The sequence below is a fragment of the Microcebus murinus genome, chromosome 7, assembly GCF_040939455.1.
Source record: "Microcebus murinus isolate Inina chromosome 7, M.murinus_Inina_mat1.0, whole genome shotgun sequence".
NCBI lineage: Eukaryota > Metazoa > Chordata > Mammalia > Primates > Cheirogaleidae > Microcebus > Microcebus murinus.
In genome coordinates, this window is record NC_134110.1 from 3662238 (window position 1) to 3681484 (window position 19247).

The 19247-nt window shown below is 40.8% G+C and overlaps 1 protein-coding gene across 3 annotated transcripts in view; it reads left to right on the top strand.

The window, feature by feature from the left end:
* CPEB1 (cytoplasmic polyadenylation element binding protein 1) overlaps positions 1-19247 on the top strand; it is a 101541-nt gene that overhangs the window by 13470 nt on the left and 68824 nt on the right. For all 3 annotated transcript variants that reach the window (XM_076004712.1, XM_076004713.1, XM_076004714.1), the window contains exon 2: positions 12224-12398. The gene's annotated coding sequence lies outside the window, so the exon portion shown is untranslated. The remainder of the gene's footprint in view (positions 1-12223; positions 12399-19247) is intronic.

Here is a 19247-nt window from a genome sequence, read left to right on the forward strand (position 1 = left end):
TAGATGATTTTTTTTTTTTTTTTTTTTTTGAGACAGAGTCTCACTTTTGTTGCCCAGGCTAGAGTGAGTGCCATGGCGTCAGCCTAGCTCACAGCAACCTCAAACTCCTGGGCTCAAGCGATCCTCCTGCCTCAGCCTCCCAAGTAGCTGGGACTACAGGCACGCACCACCATGCCTGGCTAATTTTTTTGTATATATACTTTTAGTTGGTCAATTAATTTCTTTCTATTTTTAGTAGAGACGGGGTCTCGCTCAGGCTGGTTTCGAACTCCTGACCTCGAGCAATCCGCCCGCCTCAGCCTCCCAGAGTGCTAGGATTATAGGCGTGAGCCACCACGCCCGGCCCATAGTAGATGATTAATAGTAATAGTCTTAAAGGGATCTTCAGTGTTGGTATTGTGGTGTTGATTAAAGGCAAACTGAGTAAAAATCAACCCAGAGGTGGTAGAGTTGGCATTTATTTATGACAGGTGAATATCCCCAAACCAGGATTTTTGCCTGAAGGAAATGACTATCCCATCACCATGTTGAACCTGAGGAGTATGGTATCTGAAGGCAAGGCCAGGGTTTCCAAATTAGACAATTGTAGATTTGTTCTACCATACAAATAGGAATAAAATTTGGGGATCTTATTCTTTAACCAGCAAACATATCCACATGGTGTGGAGTTCAGGTTTTTAAAGGAAAAGTTGTGATAATTTTAAAATAGATGCAAAAAATGAAACCCAGTTATATGCTAAAATGAATGAATAAGCTTCTTGGTGAACTTGGTTAGGGTAAGTTGAAAACATATTTCCAAGTAACAGTTTAATCACCTATGTAGAATTGAACATATGCCACTAGTAAGTTGTTGATTGAGCATATTCAGGTGCTTTATGTATTTATGATTACTACAGAGTCTGCAAAGAAATTGGTACCCTGTTATACCTCAGGGAGCCAAGGCTCAGAGGAGCACTTAATTGGTAGACCTGGTGTTTGTACTCCAAAGCCTGTGTTCATTTTGCCTTTGAAAAAGTGATGTATAGTTTTGTGGAAGAGGATTCTTCTTGTGTGGAAAAGGGGAATGCTTTTTCTCTGGAGTGTCTCCCCCCTCCCTTTTTGTGTCCCAGAAGGATCATGGCTATAGGAAACCTCTGTTTCATGATGGGAGTGTCATTTATCTATTCAAGAGGAGAAAATTGAGACCTGATCTAAAATAACTCTTATTAGTAGAGGTTCCTCATGAGCTTTTCCCTCTCCTCTCCTTCTCCCTCTCCTTCCCATTTATCTATTCAAGAGGAGAAAATTGAGACCTGATCTAAAATAACTCTTATTAGTAGAGGTTCCTCATGAGCTTTTCCTTCTCCCTCTCCTCCTCCCTCTCCTCCTCCCTCTCCTCCTCCCTCTCCTCCTCCCTCTCCTCCTCCCTCTCCTCCTCCCTCTCCTCCTCCCTCTCCTCCTCCCTCTCCTCCTCCCTCTCCTCCTCCCTCTCCTCCTCCCTCTCCTCCTCCCTCTCCTCCTCCCTCTCCTCCTCCCTCTCCTCCTCCCTCTCCTCCTCCCTCTCCTCCTCCCTCTCCTCCTCCCTCTCCTCCTCCCTCTCCTCCTCCCTCTCCTCCTCCCTCTCCTCCTCCCTCTCCTCCTCCCTCTCCTCCTCCCTCTCCTCCTCCCTCTCCTCCTCCCTCTCCTCCTCCCTCTCCTCCTCCTCCCTCTCCCTCTCCCTCTCCCTCTCCCTCTCCCTCTCCCTCTCCCTCTCCTTCTCCTTCTCCCTCTCCTTCTCCCTCTCCTTCTCCCTCTCCCCTCTTTCTCTCTCTCTCTTCTCTTTCTCTCTCTCTTCTCTTTCTCTCTCTCTCTTTCTCTCTCTCTTTCTCTCTCTTTCTCTCTTTCTCTCTCTTTCTCTCTCTTTCTCTCTCTTTCTCTCTCTCTCTTTCTCTCTCTCTTTCTCTCTCTTTCTCTCTCTCTCTCTTTCTTTTCTCCCTTCCCCTTTTTTTGATTAAATGGAAAAAAACCTTATTTTCAGAAAAAATTTTAATGTGAACATATTTTTGCAGGGGTTTCACTAAATTCCAATCCGTGGACCCTAGGGTTTTTTTGTTTGTTTGTTTGTTTGTTTTTTTGAGACAGATCTCACTCTGTTGCCTAGTGAGTGCCTTGGTGTCAGCCTAGCTCACGGCAAGCTCAACCTCCTGGGTTTAAGCGATCCTCCTGCCTCAGCCTTCCGAGTAGCTGGGACTACAGGCATGTGCCACCATGCCCAGCTAATTTTTATATATATATATATATATTTTTAGTCGGCCAGTTAATTTCTTTCTATTTTGAGTAGAGATGGGGTCTCACTCTTGCTCAGGCTGGTCTCGAACTCCTGAGCTCAAATGATCCGCCCACCTCGGCCTCCCAGAGTGCTAGGATTACAGGTGTGAGCCACTGTGCCCAGCAAGCTATTCTTTCTGATAATAGGTATGTAGAACTAGTTTTATCTGAAAACATTTTTCTACTATATCAGCATTAAACTTTAAAAGAATCACTGTTTTTCTTTTCTAGCATTACCAAGTAATTCTTTGTGTTGACTCCTGATTTTCAGTAGTATTACGGTATTAAGGTTTGTACTCTTTAAGTCTGATCTCTCTTAAAGCCTACTTTGCTGTCCACAGTGAAAAACCAACTTAAGGTCAAAAACTGCAGATATTCTCACTGTATGGCAAAATATGTCAAAGTAACAGAAGCTGTCAGGCAATAGAATAACCTAGAGAAAAAACACATTTTTCCTCATGGTAAAACATTGTTCTGAACTCAGACCTATACACTGATCAATGTTAAGACAGACTGTACAAATAAGTGGGTCTGTCAGTATGGAGGTTGGATAATAGGTTTCTATTTTGAAAATTAGAAACTATGAATTCATTTAACTATGAAGAGTTTAAAAGGATCAGTAAATTTTATACAGGCTGAGCATTCTTAATCTGAAATGCTCCAAAATCTGAAACTTTATGAACACTGATATGACATCATAAGTAGAAATTCCACACCTGTCTTAATGGGATGGGTTGTACTTATAATGCAGCCAAAACTTTGTTTCATGAACTAAATTATTAAAAATATTGTATGAATTACCTTCAGGCTATGTGAATAGGTGTATATGAAACATAAATGAATTTTGTGTTTAGATTTTGGTCCCATCCCCAAGATAGTTCATGTATATTACAGAATCTTAAAGTCCAAAACACTTCTTGGTCCCAGGCATTTCAGATGAGGGATGCTTGATTTGTAGTAGATTCAGATTTTAGGTAGTTCTGTTTGTATCATATCTTTAGTCTTTTAATTAAGCTTTTTACGTCAAACGATGAGGAGGAAGAGTTACAGGGTTCAAGGCACAGAGGGGCTTGGGGTCTTCAAAGGAATAGTTTCCCTAGATTTTTAGTACATTTTTTCTCATTTAATGAGCAAATATATCCTTTTCCTCGGGGATCCCTGTGGTGTCCTCTGACCCCATGGTGTACTGCTACTGCTACTGGTAGCATTCATTGGTTCAGCACAGAATTATATGCTAGGCGCTGTGGTAAGTATGTATGTTAATTCACAAAAGCCCTATGAGATACTAGTATTTCTATCCCTATTGTACATAGGAGAATGGCAGATCTGTTCCACATCTGAGCATGCTGGCTTAGAATTTTTTTCCTTCCAAATTGGTTATTCAAGGCAAACATTGGTGCTTACTGATAAAGTCAGGCAGTTGGGTTATAAATTGAGCACCTCATTTACTTTAATTACACAGAGTCATCTCAAACTAGATCTGACTTGGTATACATGAGAGAAGGGGAGGGGAGCATGTCAGATACCATTTGCCTTGAGTTTGGAGGTTGTGGTATATGTTCTTAACTGGGTTAGGAGTGGACCCAGGGTGGCCAGATATTTCCAAACTAGATTTTTTCAGGCTCCTTGAAAAGGTAAGATTTCCTTCCCTTCCTGAGAAATAAGTTTCTTCCAGAAGGCCTCCTAAGGTTGCATCTGCCCTCCTAGACCAGTGATCTCCAACCTTTTTGGCAACAGGGACTGGTTTTATGGAAGACAGTTCCACAGACAGAGGTGGGATGTCATGTGGGGGTGTGGTCCGGAGCTCAGGTGGTGATGCATGGCCCATTTCCTAACAGGCCATGTACTGGTACTGGGCTATGGCCTGGGGATTGGGGATTATAGCCCTAGACTACTGTGACACTTTTCCCACCTATCATCCTGCCTATTATCTTTCATGTAGTTACTGGTGGTCTCCTTCTAAGATTTAATTACAGTTGCCATTTACTTGCCTTTAGATGTGGCCAGGATCTGGAAATCCTTATATATAGTACTTCTGTTATAGTAAATAAAATTAGATTAATTTTGTGTATTAAAAGGGGCTTTTTAAAGTTTGGCAACCTCTTATATAGAAGACAGTGCTGACACCTTAATCTGGCAGGTGAGGCTGCCTTTCCACGCTTCTCTTTTTTGTACTTAATGCCCTACCACTTTGGTTAATGCGTCTCTACTCTATTGTGTTCCTCAATACCTTCCTCTTTACCTCCATTTCTAGACATGTTCTCTCCTCTGAGCCACCTTAGGTCACTTAGAGGACAGTATATGTTTACAGCACAATATAGCTTGTTTTATGGTGGTTTATAACATCAGATCTTAGTTCCCTTTCTAGACTTCAAAACTAACTTTTGGTTGACTCTCTAAGCTGCTGACCCTTGGGGCGCTCACTATAGAGAGTAGGCAGTTGGTTAATGTGTTAGGCAGTGAATGAATGAAGGGTATGGCCTTAAAGATCTGCAGATTGTACACACACTTAGTCTTTGTGGAGTTGCCTTAGTGAAGCTGAATATCATCTTAGCAATCTACATTTGTGAAGAGGGCCTTGGATGTCACTGGATTTAACAGTTCGTGATGATGCCATTATAGAGAGCTTGTGAAAACAACCTTTCAGCATTGTGTATTCTGGTCATCCTCACAGTTTGCAAAGGAACCAGTCTTTTCAAGAGCTTAAGGCTGGTGTGGGGCTCAAGTTTGTTCCTTTAAGGTCATGCTGCAGAGTTTATAAAACTATGAATGCTTCTGGTCATTCTAATGCTTATATCTTATAGATAGATTTTTAACAGGCTAAACAGAGATAGCAGGCTTGGGTTTTTCCCTATCTATTATTTATTTATCTATCCCGAAGTCCTGGGATTACAGGCATGAGCCATTGTGCCCACCCTGCCAGGGAGAATTTTTTCCTGAAGATCTATATATGTTGTTGGTTGAGTAGGACACTTTGGCTTTGATTATTATTATTTGGTTATTTGGCACCCAGATTATGGGTGCCTATGGGTAGTGAGATCTTTATATGATTTCTTCAGCAGTATACAGGGTCAGTGGTATCTGTGATTTCTTCAGTGCCTTAGGGTATAGTTATTAGTTGAGGCTATGGTGAAGTTTTGCTGGGGACATGATGCCAATTGAGCCAGTCTTTAGGCCTCAGTGGTGGCACCAGGGGGCTGAGTGCCTGTTTTAAGGCCTCAGAAGAAGCTTACTCTGGCACCAGTGTTAGTGGATACTGTAGGGTGTTAGTGGATACTGTAGGGTGTTAGTGGATACTGTAGGGCCGATTCTTTAGGCCTCCAGATGGGTTTGCTCTGAGGCTAATAGAGCAGTGGGCTGGTGTGTGAGTTGGTTCTCAGGCCCCTGGGCAGCTGATGTGATGTGGGTGATGGCAGTAGCAGCAGTGATGGAGCAACCTGCTAGGACCCAAAGGGTCTGTGTTGGTGGTGTTGGTAGCTGCATTTGGATGAGTGGGCTAGTCTCCAGTCCCACAGCCATCCATTGTAGGACAGTGGATATTGTCCTAGGTATGTGTAGGAGAGTCTGGTTTCCGTATCCCTCCTCAACTGGAGCAGTAGCTGCTGTTGCATCAGCCCAAACCCAGCCTGAGGGTAGGGCTCAGCCCAGCATTAAACTCTGAAAATGGTGCCTTAGTGGGAGGATTACTTGAGGCCAGGAGTTCAAGATCAGCCTGAGCAACATGGCGAGACCGCATCTCTACAAAAAATTTAAAAATTAGTTGGATGTGGTGGTGTGTGCCTGTAGTTCTAGCTACTTGGGAGGCTTAGGCAGGAAAGTCACTTGAGCTGAAGAGTTTGAGGTAGTAGTGAGCAATGATCATGTTACTGTACTCTAGCCCAGGCAACAGAGTGAGAACCTGTCTCAAAAAAAAAAAAAGAAAAAGAAAAAGAAATAATGCCTTGAGCCTGTGACCAGGGAGGGTGGGGCTCCTCGTGGGCAAGAAGCTGTGGGAAGTACAGTCCACTTTCATCTAGGTCTCACAGCAGCTCATAGCAGGGCAGTGGGTATTTTGTGTGTATGTTCGAGAGCCTGGTTTCCCTTTTCCTCTGCAGCCAGGTGGTGGTTACAACTACAAGGGCTCAAACTCAGCCAGGTGGTAGAGTGCAACCTGGCCCAGCATTCAGCTCTCAAAATGACACCTTGGGCCTGTGACCAGAGAGGGTGGGGCCCCTTCCAAGCAAGAAGCTGTGGGGAGTGTGATCCGCTCAAGTTGCAGTCTCAATAGCAGCCCATAGCAGGATGGTGGAGACCTTCCTAGGTTACGTGGGAAATCCCTCTCCATCTGCAGCACCACAGTGGCAGCAGCTGCATCTGTAGACCCCGGTATCTAGGTGCTCACAGTGGCACCCAGGTGGAGGGGCTCTAGGCTATGATGCCTGTGGGATTCTGTGTGGGTTTCTTTTCTAGAGCAATGTCTCTGTGCAGTCTCTAGGCAGCTCCCTTTGTTAGGCAGGAGGCCTGTGTGAGTGAGGGGTCCTCCCATAGCCAAGATTATAAAAGACAATTTCAGAGTGTGAAGTCCTGGGGATTTCTCTCCCATTTCCCCTCATCTAGGAGCTTCTCCTGGCTCTCAGCCAGACCCTGGCCAGGCAAGCTCCTGTGAACCCTTTCTTTAGTTACTTTTGGTGCTTCCTGTCACTTCTCTGGTGAATCCTAGTGTTCTCTCCTGGACAATCTACATGAAATGTGTCTACTGTTCTGGTTTCTCTCTGTAGAGGAGGAGGGACACCTGATTCTAGTTTGCTATCTTTCCCTAAGTCTGTCTTCCCTTTACTTCTGACAGTCTTGCCTGTCACCCAGGCTAGAGTGCTGTGGCAAGATCAGCTCACTGTAACCTCCAACTGCTAAGGCTCAAGCAGTCCTGCCTCAGTCCCCTGGACTATGGTCACATGTCACCATGCCTGGATAATTAAACATTTTTTTGTGTAGAGACAGGGTCTCACTGTTGACCAAGCTGGTCTTGAACTCCCAGCCTCAAGCGGTTCTACTGGTTTAGCCTCCCAAAGTGCTGGGATTGCAGGCATGAGTCACCGCAGCCAGTCTTTCTCCTTGTTTTGATTTGACCAGCTACAAGAAATTAAGTGCCACTTTCCTTACTTAGTCTGTTTTTTGTTTTCCCAGAGATAATTGGAAATGGTAGAACTGGTGAGGCAGACTGTCCTGAAAAGACTTAGTCTGTCAGCCAATATTTCATTGCTTAGTATGTAGGGCATTGGATGGGGAAGGTAAGGGAAAGTGAAGAGTGAAGAATGGTGGAGTGAATTTTGTGGATGGGGTTGTTATTTACTGTGATAGAGATCACCAAAAGAATAGTTTTTGTGTAGGGGTTTAGTTCATGATTATATATCTAGGAGTTCTTTTTTCATTCAATAATGTATATATCTCATGCCAGTGAATAGAGTTGTATGTACTTTAATGACCACATAGAATTGTATAACTTAGCCAGTTACCTTTGGGTGGTCTTTGTATTACTTTTAATAATTATATCTTCTCTTGTAATTAATTATGCTTCAGATATAAAAATAGGTACTATATGCCATGTTAACTGCTTTAATTATACATATCATCAAAAAGTTGGTAGGTACCCTGTTCCTACCATTTCACAAATGGAGAGAATGAGGCACAGAGGTTAAGTAACTGTCTGACATCACACATCCAGTAAATGGCAGAACCAAAATTTTGAAACGGCTATATTGAGATATAATTTGTATACCATATTTGTATACCATTTGTTCACCTTTCAATGTATGATTCGTTGGCTTTTAGTACAGTTTACCCTTAAACAATGCAAGGGTTAGGGTGCCATTCCCCCATAGATTTGAAAATCTGTGTTAAAAATGTGTGTATAACTTTTAACCCCCCCAAAAAACCCTTAACTACTAATAGCCTACTGTTGACCAGAAGCCTTATTTGATGATATAGACAGTTGATATAACACATTTGTATGTTATGTATATATTTATATATATTATATGCAGTATTCTTAAGCTACAGAAAAGAAAATGTCATTACAAAAATCATAAGGAAGAGAAAATATATTTACTGTGCATTAAGTGGAAGTGGATCATCATAAGGGTCTTCCGTCCTTGTCTTCATATTGGGCAGGCAGAGCAAGGGAAGGTGTTCGTCTTGTTATCTCAGGGGTGGCAGAGGCAGAAGAGGTGGCAGAGGTCAAGGGGAGGCAGGCACACTTTGGTGTAACTTTAGTGTAACTTTATGGAAATACATCATAATTTCTATTTGACTTTTTGCTTTTTCATTTCTCCGAAAATGTTTCTGTATAGTGCTAATTCTTCTTGCTCTGTTTACTTTAATTTCAGTGCCTGTGTAATAGAAGGATCCATGTTGTAAAAGAGACGAAAAGCACTTTTGTCTTGAATAATTGGAAACCTTCTGCCAGATTGTCTAATGGCAATTCGTTTTCTGGTACTGCTTATTCTACATCGTATTCCTCATTGTCTGGCAGTGGTTCAGAAGCACTCATCTCCATCAAGTCATCTTCTATTAATTTCTCTGGTGTGGTGTCTGTCGGGTGTTGAATTTCTTCAAGATTTGCATCTTGAAACCTTTCACTGTTCCCTTTTTTGTAATATCCACAGTCTCTCTCATGATTTCCTTGATTGAGTCTGTAGTGAATCCTGTGAAGTCATGCATGATATCTGGACAGTTTTCTCCAGCAGGAATTTATTACTTCAGGCTTGATGGCTTTTACTGCTTTTTCTATAACAATGATGGTGTCTTCAGTGGTGTAATCCTTCCAGACTATCGTGATATTTTCTCTATCAGTTCTCTTCCATAGCATTGACAATCCTTTCCATAGAATACTGTGTGTAATGAGCCTTAAATGTCCTTGTGACACCTTGATCTAGAAAGTGAATTAGAGATGTCATGTTTGGGGACATGTGGACCACCTCGCCTTTGGTGTTGAACTCATGGTGCTCTGGATGGCCAGAGGCATTGTCTAAAATCAAAAGAACTTTAAAAGGCTGTCTCTTACTATCAGGGTACTTCCTGACTTCAGGGACAAAGCATTAGTGGAACCAGTCCAGAAAAAAGGTTCCCTATGTCCAGGCCTTCTTGTTATACAACCAAAAGACTAGCAGCTGTTGTTTCTTTTCCCTTCAAAGCTCAGAGGTTAACAGCTTTATAGATAAGGGCAGTCCTGGTCATGAACCTGACTGTTTGCACAAAACAGAGTTAACCTATCCTTTCCTGCCTTAAATGCTGGTGCTCTCTTCTTTTCTTTACTAATGTCCTTTGTGGCATTTTTCCCAGAATAAGGCACTTTCATCTGTGTTAAAAACCTGTTCAGGCAGATATCCTTTTTCCTCAGTGATTTTCTTAATGGCTTCTGGGCATCTGGAAACTCATCTGCCCCTTGGTCAGCAGAAGCTGCTTTTCTGTTATCTTGACATATCTTAAAGCCAAACCACTAAAACTATTAAACCATCCTTTGCTGGAATTAAATTCTCCAGCTTTAGATCTTTCACATTCTTTCTGCTTTAAGTTATCGTATAACAATTTCACTTTTTCTCGAATCATTACAGTCTATAGGTATGCCTTTCTTACAGCATTCTTGCACTCATGTAAAAGTTGCACTGTAAACATGAGATTTAAAAGATATTTTACAAAAAGTGCAAAGTTTTCATGCTTGCTCCATAGCTGCAGCAATTACTTCATGAATTTTCTTTTTCCTCCCCCTCTCCTCCTCTCTTGATTCCTCCTCTTCCCCTTCTCTCTCTCTCTCTCTTTCTCTGCTTCCTTTTTTTTTTTTTTTTTTTTTTGAGACAGAGTCTCACTTTTGTTGTCCAGGCTAGAGTGAGTGCCGTGGCGTCAGCCTAGCTCACAGCAACCTCAAACTCCTGGGCTCAAGCGATCCTTCTGCCTCAGCCTCCCGAGTAGCTGGGACTACAGGCATGTGCCACCATGCCCGGCTAATTTTTTTTTTTTTATATATATATATCAGTTGGCCAATTAATTTCTTTCTGTTTATAGTAGAGACGGGGTCTCGCTCTTGCTCAGGCTGGTTTTGAACTCCTGACCTTGAGCAATCCGCCCGCCTCGGCCTCCCAAGAGCTAGGATTACAGGCGTGAGCCACAGCGCCCGGCCTCCTTTTTCTTTTTACAGTGGTCCTTATGCTAGATTCATTTATCTTGAAATGGTAGGCATCCACAGTTGCAGACCTCAATTTATGGTACAGATCAAGCAGTTCAACTTTTTTTTTTTTTTTTTTTTTTTTTTTGAGACAGAGTCTCACTTTTGTTGTCCAGGCTAGAGTGAGTGCCGTGGCGTCAGCCTAGCTCACAGCAACCTCAAACTCCTGGCTCAAGCAATCCTGCTGCCTCAGCCTCCCAAGTAGCTGGGACTACAGGCATGCGCCACCATGCCTGGCTAATTTTTTGTATATATATTAGTTGGCCAATTAATTTCTTGGTATTTATAGTAGAGACGGGGTCTCACTCTTGCTCAGGCTGGTTTTGAACTCCTGACCTTGAGCAATCCGCCCGCCTCAGCCTCCCAGAGAGCTAGGATTACAGGCGTGAGCCACCGCGCCCAGCCCAGTTCAACTTTTTTTTTTGGTAATGTCATGACTTTTCTCTACTTCTTGGAAGCACTTCCAGCATCACTTGTATGGGTCTCATGACATCATTTCAAAGTTTATGGTGTTGCATTAAATATGATGAATAACACAGGAGAATCATGAGAGATCACTTTACTGCGATAGCAATTTAGTGGAGAGACATACAGCTCACATGGAGATTAGCCTCACACAATGTTCTAAGTGGATGTTTGCAACACTTGAGCTCATCACAGTAGTGATGAGCTGACCACAGGAGCTGACCACAAAATTATTACTGTAGTACAGTATGTACCACAGTTAATTTTTGTGCAGTTATTTTACAATATTAATAATGTATTAATGTATTGATAATCATGTTTACATTTGTTTATATTTTTCTCCACTATGAATGGTGCCATGTATGGTCTGTGTTTATGTGTATTAGTTTTGATAAATTTAACTTTTTATAATAGATTTGTGTATATTTTATGATAATAAAAGACTAGCATCTACATATATTTTATGCATTTGTGACATAACCTTTGTCTTAATGTTTTGATATTTCTAGGCCATGTGGTTTGTCTGTGAGTTTTCTTAAATTGTCATGAATCTCTAAAAAATTTTCCAATGTGTTTAATGAAAAATATTCATGTATAAGTGGACCCACACAGTTAAAACCTGTGTTCAAGGGTCACCTATATGTTTACAGAATTGTGCAACCATCACTGTAATCTAACTGTGGAATCTTTCCATTTCAAAGAGAAACCAGATACCCACTATTTACCACCCCCTAGTCTCCTTTCTTTCTCTAGGCCCAGGCAACTAATCTTTAGATTTAGTTACTCTGAACATTTCATGTAACTGGACTCATATAATATGCAATGTTTTGTGACTAGCTTCTCTCACTAAGCATAATGTTTTTGAGGTTTATCTGTGTTGTAGCATGTATCAGTACTTGATTCCTTTACATTGCCAGAAAATACTCCAGTATATGGCTATATCCCAAGATTTGAACCAGGTCTCATTATAGTTTTACATTCTGAAGTTCATGCTGCTGCTACCATATCATGTTAATTCCTATATGTGTGTCCCATTAGATTAGGAGGCTCTTGAGGAAGTATCTTCATATTTTGGTGTTTTTTTCCCTTCTTACAGTTCTCTCAGAGTACCTTGCTCCTAGTAAATACTCGTTAAGTATTTTAGTGTATAAGCAAGAAACCCAAGTCCTTGTTACTTTGTCTAATTCATGGTATTGGGTTGAGAGAAAGAGGGTGTGTGAAGTCTTTTTATCAGAAAGTAGGTAGAAAACCTAAATATCTTTTCTCTGTGTCTAGGAAGAAGAGGCGGGAAGGATAAAAGATTGCTGGGACAACCAGGAAGCACCTGCGCTCTCCACTTGCAGCAATGCCAGTATCTTTCGAAGGATAAATGCCATATTGGATAACTCTCTGGATTTCAGCAGAGTCTGCACGACACCCATAAACCGGGGAATTCATGATCATTTGCCAGGTGATTTAGATTTGAAAACTTGGTTGCACTAGGCTTGGATACATGTATCAACAGCTTCTAGGCAGTGCATGCAGGTGGTCTTCCTTTGGAAGCACATGAAAAATGATGGTTGAGTCTCTGGCAATACTTGTTCCTTTTGTGGTTTACTTTGTGGATTGAATCCCCTCTCTAGGTGAATACTGATTTTGATTAGGATATAGAAATATATGATATTTTATGATATGCAGGAAGATTTTAAAGAATAGGCCAAAGGTGATAGACATATTTATGTATAGAAATATATTGTGAATCACATACTTTATTATAGATTTCATGGTAGCCATATTTAAAAAGTAGAAACAAATGAAATTAATTTAGCAATGTAACCCAACATATAACTTGTCAACAGATAGTTAATGTAAAAACTATAATGAGATATATTTTTTATTAGTGCTAAGACTTCAAAATCCTGTGTATATTTAATATCTACAATATCTTAATATGGACTTTGTTACACTTCAGGTGCTTAGTAGCTACATGGGACTAATGGTTACTGCATTGGACAGTGCAGCTCTTGAATGTTTTAATAGCTTTTAAACATGAGTGCAAGTCAACAAACATTTAGTTTTTAGGATACATAAGATACTTCAGAGAATAGTGGAGGGAGAGGGCAGTGTGTCCTGGAGTTGACTCTTCCCAAGGAGGTGTGAATCCTGACAGTGTTTCATAATCCTCTCCAGGAATTGCAACACATTTTAAGAATACTGATGGGATATTTTTTTAGTTATTTTATTGTTAATTATTATGGGTACATAATATTTGTGAGTTATTTTAGATGAAAGGATATCTTTTTAATTTTTTAAATGGACCTTGAAAAAACTTTGTAACAACAGGGGTTCTCACAACCAGGACTGATAATTACGGTTGGCCCTGGAACAACATGGGTTTTAACTGCACAGGCCCCTTTACACATGGATTTTTTTCAACCTAGCAGATCAAAAATACAGTATTTGTGGGATGTGAAACCGGAATATATGGAGGGCTCACTTTAAGTATAGATGGCTTCTGCAGGGCCCACTGTAGGACTTGAGTATGCCCAAGGAGTCCTGGAACCAATTCTTGCATATACTAAAGGAGAAAACTGTACTACTTATAAATTTTTATTTTTTTAGCTTGGTCTTGGAAATAATTTCCACAAAGATTCAGGAGTATATGTTTGAATGTTTAAATAGCTAAATATTTGAGGGAGAGTCTTAAGAAGGAGACTGATTTGTAGCTTCTGTAGAATTTATTTCTATTAAATTGTACAGGAAAGCAAATGAAAGGGCATATTTGGGGGATATGGAAGGGTTTCTTGTCTCTTAACCCTGTTCTTCTGTAGCTTATGCTGAGTTAAAAGTTTAGGGAGTCTGGCTGGGTGTGGTGGCTCACACCTGTAATCCTAGCACTTTGGGGAAGCCACAGTGGGAGGATGGCTTGAGGCCAGGAGTTCAAGACCAGCCTGGGCAACAGAGTGAGACCTTCTCGTGCAAAGAAAGAAGGAGGGAGGGAGGGAGGGAGGGAGAGAGGGAGGAGGAAGGAGGAAGACGGAAAGAAAGTAAGTAAGTTCAGGGAGTCCTTTCTTTTTTCTAATACATATTCTGTTTTTCTCCTTTGAGAAAACTGCATGGATAATATTTCAGTAAGAATGACAACAGTGGCTCAAAACTTCACTGGGCTGTATCAGACATGGTGGAAACTTTTCTAGTTTATGGGAAAGTATAGTATGTTGTTGAACTAAGGGGAAAGGACCCATGCTTGATGAGAGAGGAGCTTTCAGGAGTGTATATTTGCAGTTGGCCAGGGAGCTCAGTGGCCTTACTGCTAAGATGCCCAGCTCTGGTGAGGGTGTTACCATTACATTATGCCCAACTCAGTGGCTGGGCAAAGCTTACAAGGTATAGACTTCTCAGCCTCTTCTGACTCTTCTTAGGACCCTTCTAAGAGGTACAGTGGGAAAAGTACCTTGAAGAAATTGGGGAACCGTATTCTAAGCTTGATCTTGGGCAGTGAGATAAAGAGGTCAGTTTTCCCAAGTGTAGGATGGAATGGTACCTGCCCGACCAGCCTCTCAGGTTTCTTACGGGGCTCAGGTGTAAAGGTAGTTCTCAGATTTAAGGGAACTCAAGGGATTGTGGGAAAGGTTCCTGTCAAGGTAGGTGGTCTTCTAAGCCCTTCACATATACCTACCTAGTTCCCCTGTGTGGTTAGCCCTCTCTACTTCCCACCTGAGGTATCTGTTCAGGGCTGTGGGCCCTTGTTCTTGAATGGTCAAGCATATAGCAGAGAGCATTTTCCTTGTGTTCCCTAGGAAGAACCCCATATAGAACAGACCAGCAGAAATACTCACATTTGAGGTTAACGAGGAAGTGAACTAGGGTATGTATTTTCTATGAAAAACCTTTAAAAATAACCTGAACCTGTAGCTTCTCGTCAAGAGTAATTTTGTTACTTAAGAAAATAATCAGAATTGTAGAAACTCAAGATTGTTTATGACATTATAACTAGGGAAAATTTGGCAACAACAGAAGATTAAGTAAATCATAGCATAGACATATCATGGAATGTCCTTCATCATTAAATATGTTTGTAGAAGACTGCTTAATATAAAAAAAAGATAACCATAGTATCTGAAATGAAGAAAGCAAAGTACGAAACAGTATGGCCTTAAGTATGTATATATGCACAGAAAAAGACTAGAATGTTATAAATATGACAATGAAGGTGTTACGGATAATTTTTTTCTGTAGGCTTTTCCTCACTAGTTTTTTTTTTTTTTATAACACATTTTGTAATAAAAATAAATGTTTCGAAATGGTATATCCCAATGCAGAATTTCACATCACTAGTTGCATTTTGCATAGATCACATTTCATTTTTAGTGCTGGGCTCTGACATAAGGAAAAGATCCTTTTCCTGGTGTCTTGCTAACATTTTATTTACTCAGTTATCTGTCATTAGAATTAAAATTGCACACTTGTTTCACATAGATGTACTTTGCAAATGTTATGTACTTTTTTCATTTGAACAAATGTTTCAGTATAAGTCACTTGTAAGGTTGTACTGTTAGCTATGATAAATTTCATTGCATGGTAAGCATTGAGAATAGAGAAGTACATGCTTAGTTGATTAGGCATTATTGGAAAAGTGTTGTGATAGGGTCAGGGAGAGGTCACTTTGGTTAGGGACCTAGGTTAACACTGCTGGGTGCAACAGCATTTGAAATAGGCTTTAAAGAGAATTAAAATTATTTCATTGTTAACTGGATGTTGGAATAGATTTTTTTTCCTGTTGCCGTAGAATTGGCCATTAGGACCCATAGCTGAGAATAAAGAGGTGTAAAGTGACCTGTGGTGTAATGAGAGTCCTTAGGAGATGGGGCCAGATACCTCCTGTGGGACTTACCAAAAGGCCACAGAGCTTTCTTTGCCATCACAAGCATTATCTCAGCCCTTCCCTGGTCTATATAAGAAGACCACATAGGGAGGGGGAGGCACTTGAAGAGATTCCTTCCCCCTCAGTGGAGGAGGGTGGAGTGGGGTGCAGCTTCTCTTTCAGCATAGCAGGGGGAGTGTCTTCCAGGGGAATCGTTTGTATAGATTGAGGGTGCTTCCAAGAAGAGAAGGCAAAGTTGAGCCCTTAGACAGCAGACTTGCTATCTGCCCCTGACTGAGGGGAGATGATGAGGTGGGGCAGGGAAAGAGGGTAGCTAGTGTCTGAATTCTCCCAGTTGACACACAAAGTTTTACTTCCTGTGGTTTAAAAGGGGGTTTTGCCTAAGGCCTTAGGTTGTTGGCTTGTACCCCACCGAAAAAGTCCTTGTTGTGTGACCGGGTGGGAAGGGGGCGGCTTGGAAGATCAGGCCCAAGCTGGGTTTCCTACCCAAACAACTGTAGTGGGGACGTAGCGCTCCTCACGGGAGAGATGCCTGCCACCTATAGGGCACTTTCCACATTTCCTAGTCCTTTAAGCCGCAATTCTGTTGCATTCTGTGGGGGAATGGAGAAATGGGCTGCAGATGGACATGTGATTGGAGCATTTATGAACAGTTTTTACTAACAGTGTCTGTAAAGGTGTGAAAAGTGGTAAGACATCACTAAGGGACACCTTAACTTCTATGTGAGTGAGGAGATTAAATGTGTGGTATGGCTGAGGGCAGTGACTGGAGGAAAAAAGTTTCATGTTAACTCATTGAGATGAGACTTTTCAATAACCAGTTAAAATAGCTTGGAGGTTTAGAAAAGGACTTGATTAGCCAAAGTAGTTCAAAGTAAGGTTTAGGACTGATATGCTGATTTAAAGGTTTTTTTTTTTATATCTGAAGTATTAATACACATACAGGAAAATACATACTGTATCATAGGTGAAGAACTCCAATTTTATTAACCTTAACTGTGGAATCAGCTCCCGGATATCAATGGACTGCTGACTTTTAATTTAATTTTAATATAGTTGTAGCCTGATACTGAATATCTGAGATGGTTCCTTTTTTTTATTTTGCAGGATCATAAATAGTATCACCACTAAATTATCTGAAAAACTATTCCAAAACAAAGTTTAATACATTCAGTCCCACCTAGCATGAGATGATTGAAATTACTCTCAGGAGGTCTTGTTTCCCACAAAATAAATTTCATGTGACTGCTTTAACAGTTAAGAGATAAGGATTTAACTTTTTATTGAAGTATAATATACACACACAAAAGTATGAGTGCAGTGTTCAATGAATTTTTGTACTGATACATCTTGTATAACCACTCAAATATAGAGAGGCAAAAACTAACGGTACACCAGAAGCCTCCTTGCATCCCTTTCATTCTCTAACTCATGAAGGGCAGCTACCATGGAGGATTTTATTTTATTTATTATTTTGTATTTATTTATTTATTTTTTGAGACAGAGTCTCGCTTTGTTGCCCAGGCTAGAGTGAGTGCCATGGCATCAGCCTAGCTCACAGCAACCCCAAACTTCCTGGGCTCAAGCAATCCTACTGCCTCAGCCTCCTGAGTAGCTGGGACTACAGGCATGCGCCACCATACCTGGCTAATTTTTTCTATATGTATTAGTTGGCCAATTAATTTCTTGGTATTTATAGTAGAGACGGGGTCTCGCTCTTGCTCAGGCTGGTTTCGAACTCCTGATCTCGAGCAATCCGCCCACCTCGGCCTCCCAGAGTGCTGGCATTACAGGCGTGAGCCACTGCACCCGGCCACCATGGAGAATTTTAATTGCATAGGTTAATTTTGTCTGGTTTTGAACTCATATAAATGGAATCATAAATATGTACTCTTTAGCTGTGAGATTCATCCATGTTGCGACCACTGGTCTTGGGTCCTTTGCTCGTATTCCTGTGCAGCATTCCATTGTATGAATATACCAGTGCTTATTCATTATGCTGTTAGTAGACATTTGGGTAGTTTGCAGTTTTGGGGCCATAATTAATAGTGCTGCTATGAATATGTCTTTTGGTGAATTTATTTCTGTTGGGTATATTCTTAGGAAGGAAGGGAGTGTTGCATTCTAGGGCAGGCATATATTCATCTTTAAGAGATGCCGCCAGTTTTTTACCACAGTTACACCAGTTTACACTTGCAGTAGTGTGTAATGGTTTGGGTTGTTCCACATCCTCACCAACAATTAGTACTCTCTTTTTCATTTTAGCCAGTTTGGTGAATTGTGGTTTCAATTTCCTTGATGACTAATGAAGCTGAGCTCCTTTTCATGTTTATCACCCTTTGGATATCTTCTTTCTTGAAGTCAGGCCTCATTAGGACTTGCATTCATTTTTCTTGAGGATTGTCTACCTTTTTCTTGTTGACTAGTAGCAATTCTTTATATATTCTGCATATTGACTCTGTGTCTGAAATACATATTACAAATATTTTCTCCCAATCTGTGGTTTGCCTTTACATGCTTAATTGGTGTCTTTCAAATAACAAAACTTAAATTTTAATGAAGTACAATTTACTGACTTGTTTTCATTATTCTTAGTGCTTTGTGACTTGATTAACACATTTTGTACCACATAGAAATCTCTAAGACATACGCCAGGGACTGCACATTTTTGGGCAAACTGCATGTTATTTAAATCATCATAACTACAGATCATAATACACTTTAGGTTTTGTTTTTCAATAATTATAACATTTTTATTTACAAAAACAATTAAACAACTAATTAAACAATTAAAGTTCCTAGTACTTTTTTAACATATGGTACTGCATAAAACATTTTCCTCTATGAAGAGGACCAAACAAAATTTACATAAGTAGCTAGATTCGCTCCTTTTTCCATGGGCGGCACAAACTCTGCAGGCTCTTGTAGGAAATTTTTTCTTCCCACTCTCTGGAATACACGTAGGTTCAGGCTGCTTCTTATCACCTGACAACCTTTCCGGTGGATCTTTACGAGGTGCTCTCCTTGTACCCCCAGGGGAAGATCTTTACGAGGTGCTCTCCTTGTACCCCCAGGGGAAGGGCTGGACAGATTTGTCTCTGGTTCTGGAGAGCCTTCATTATTGTCATCCATTATCCAGTCTCTCTCCACCGATAGCAGAAACTGTTTATACTTCATTTTTGCTTGTGGATTGAGGATGTTGTACAGTCTAAATGAATTGAAAAGTCCACAGTTTATAAGGTACAGCACTACTTTTTTTGTCCATTTCATTGTTTTCCTTAGAATGGAACAACATGAAAGGAATTGATCCTAACGGTCAGTGCTTTTCATTTGGGCATTGTATTCCTTGATGCAGACAGGTTTTACAATATTCCCTCCTGTTTTTCTATTTTTTTTTCCTGTTGTCGAGACAGAAGTGTCGTAGATCATTGATAT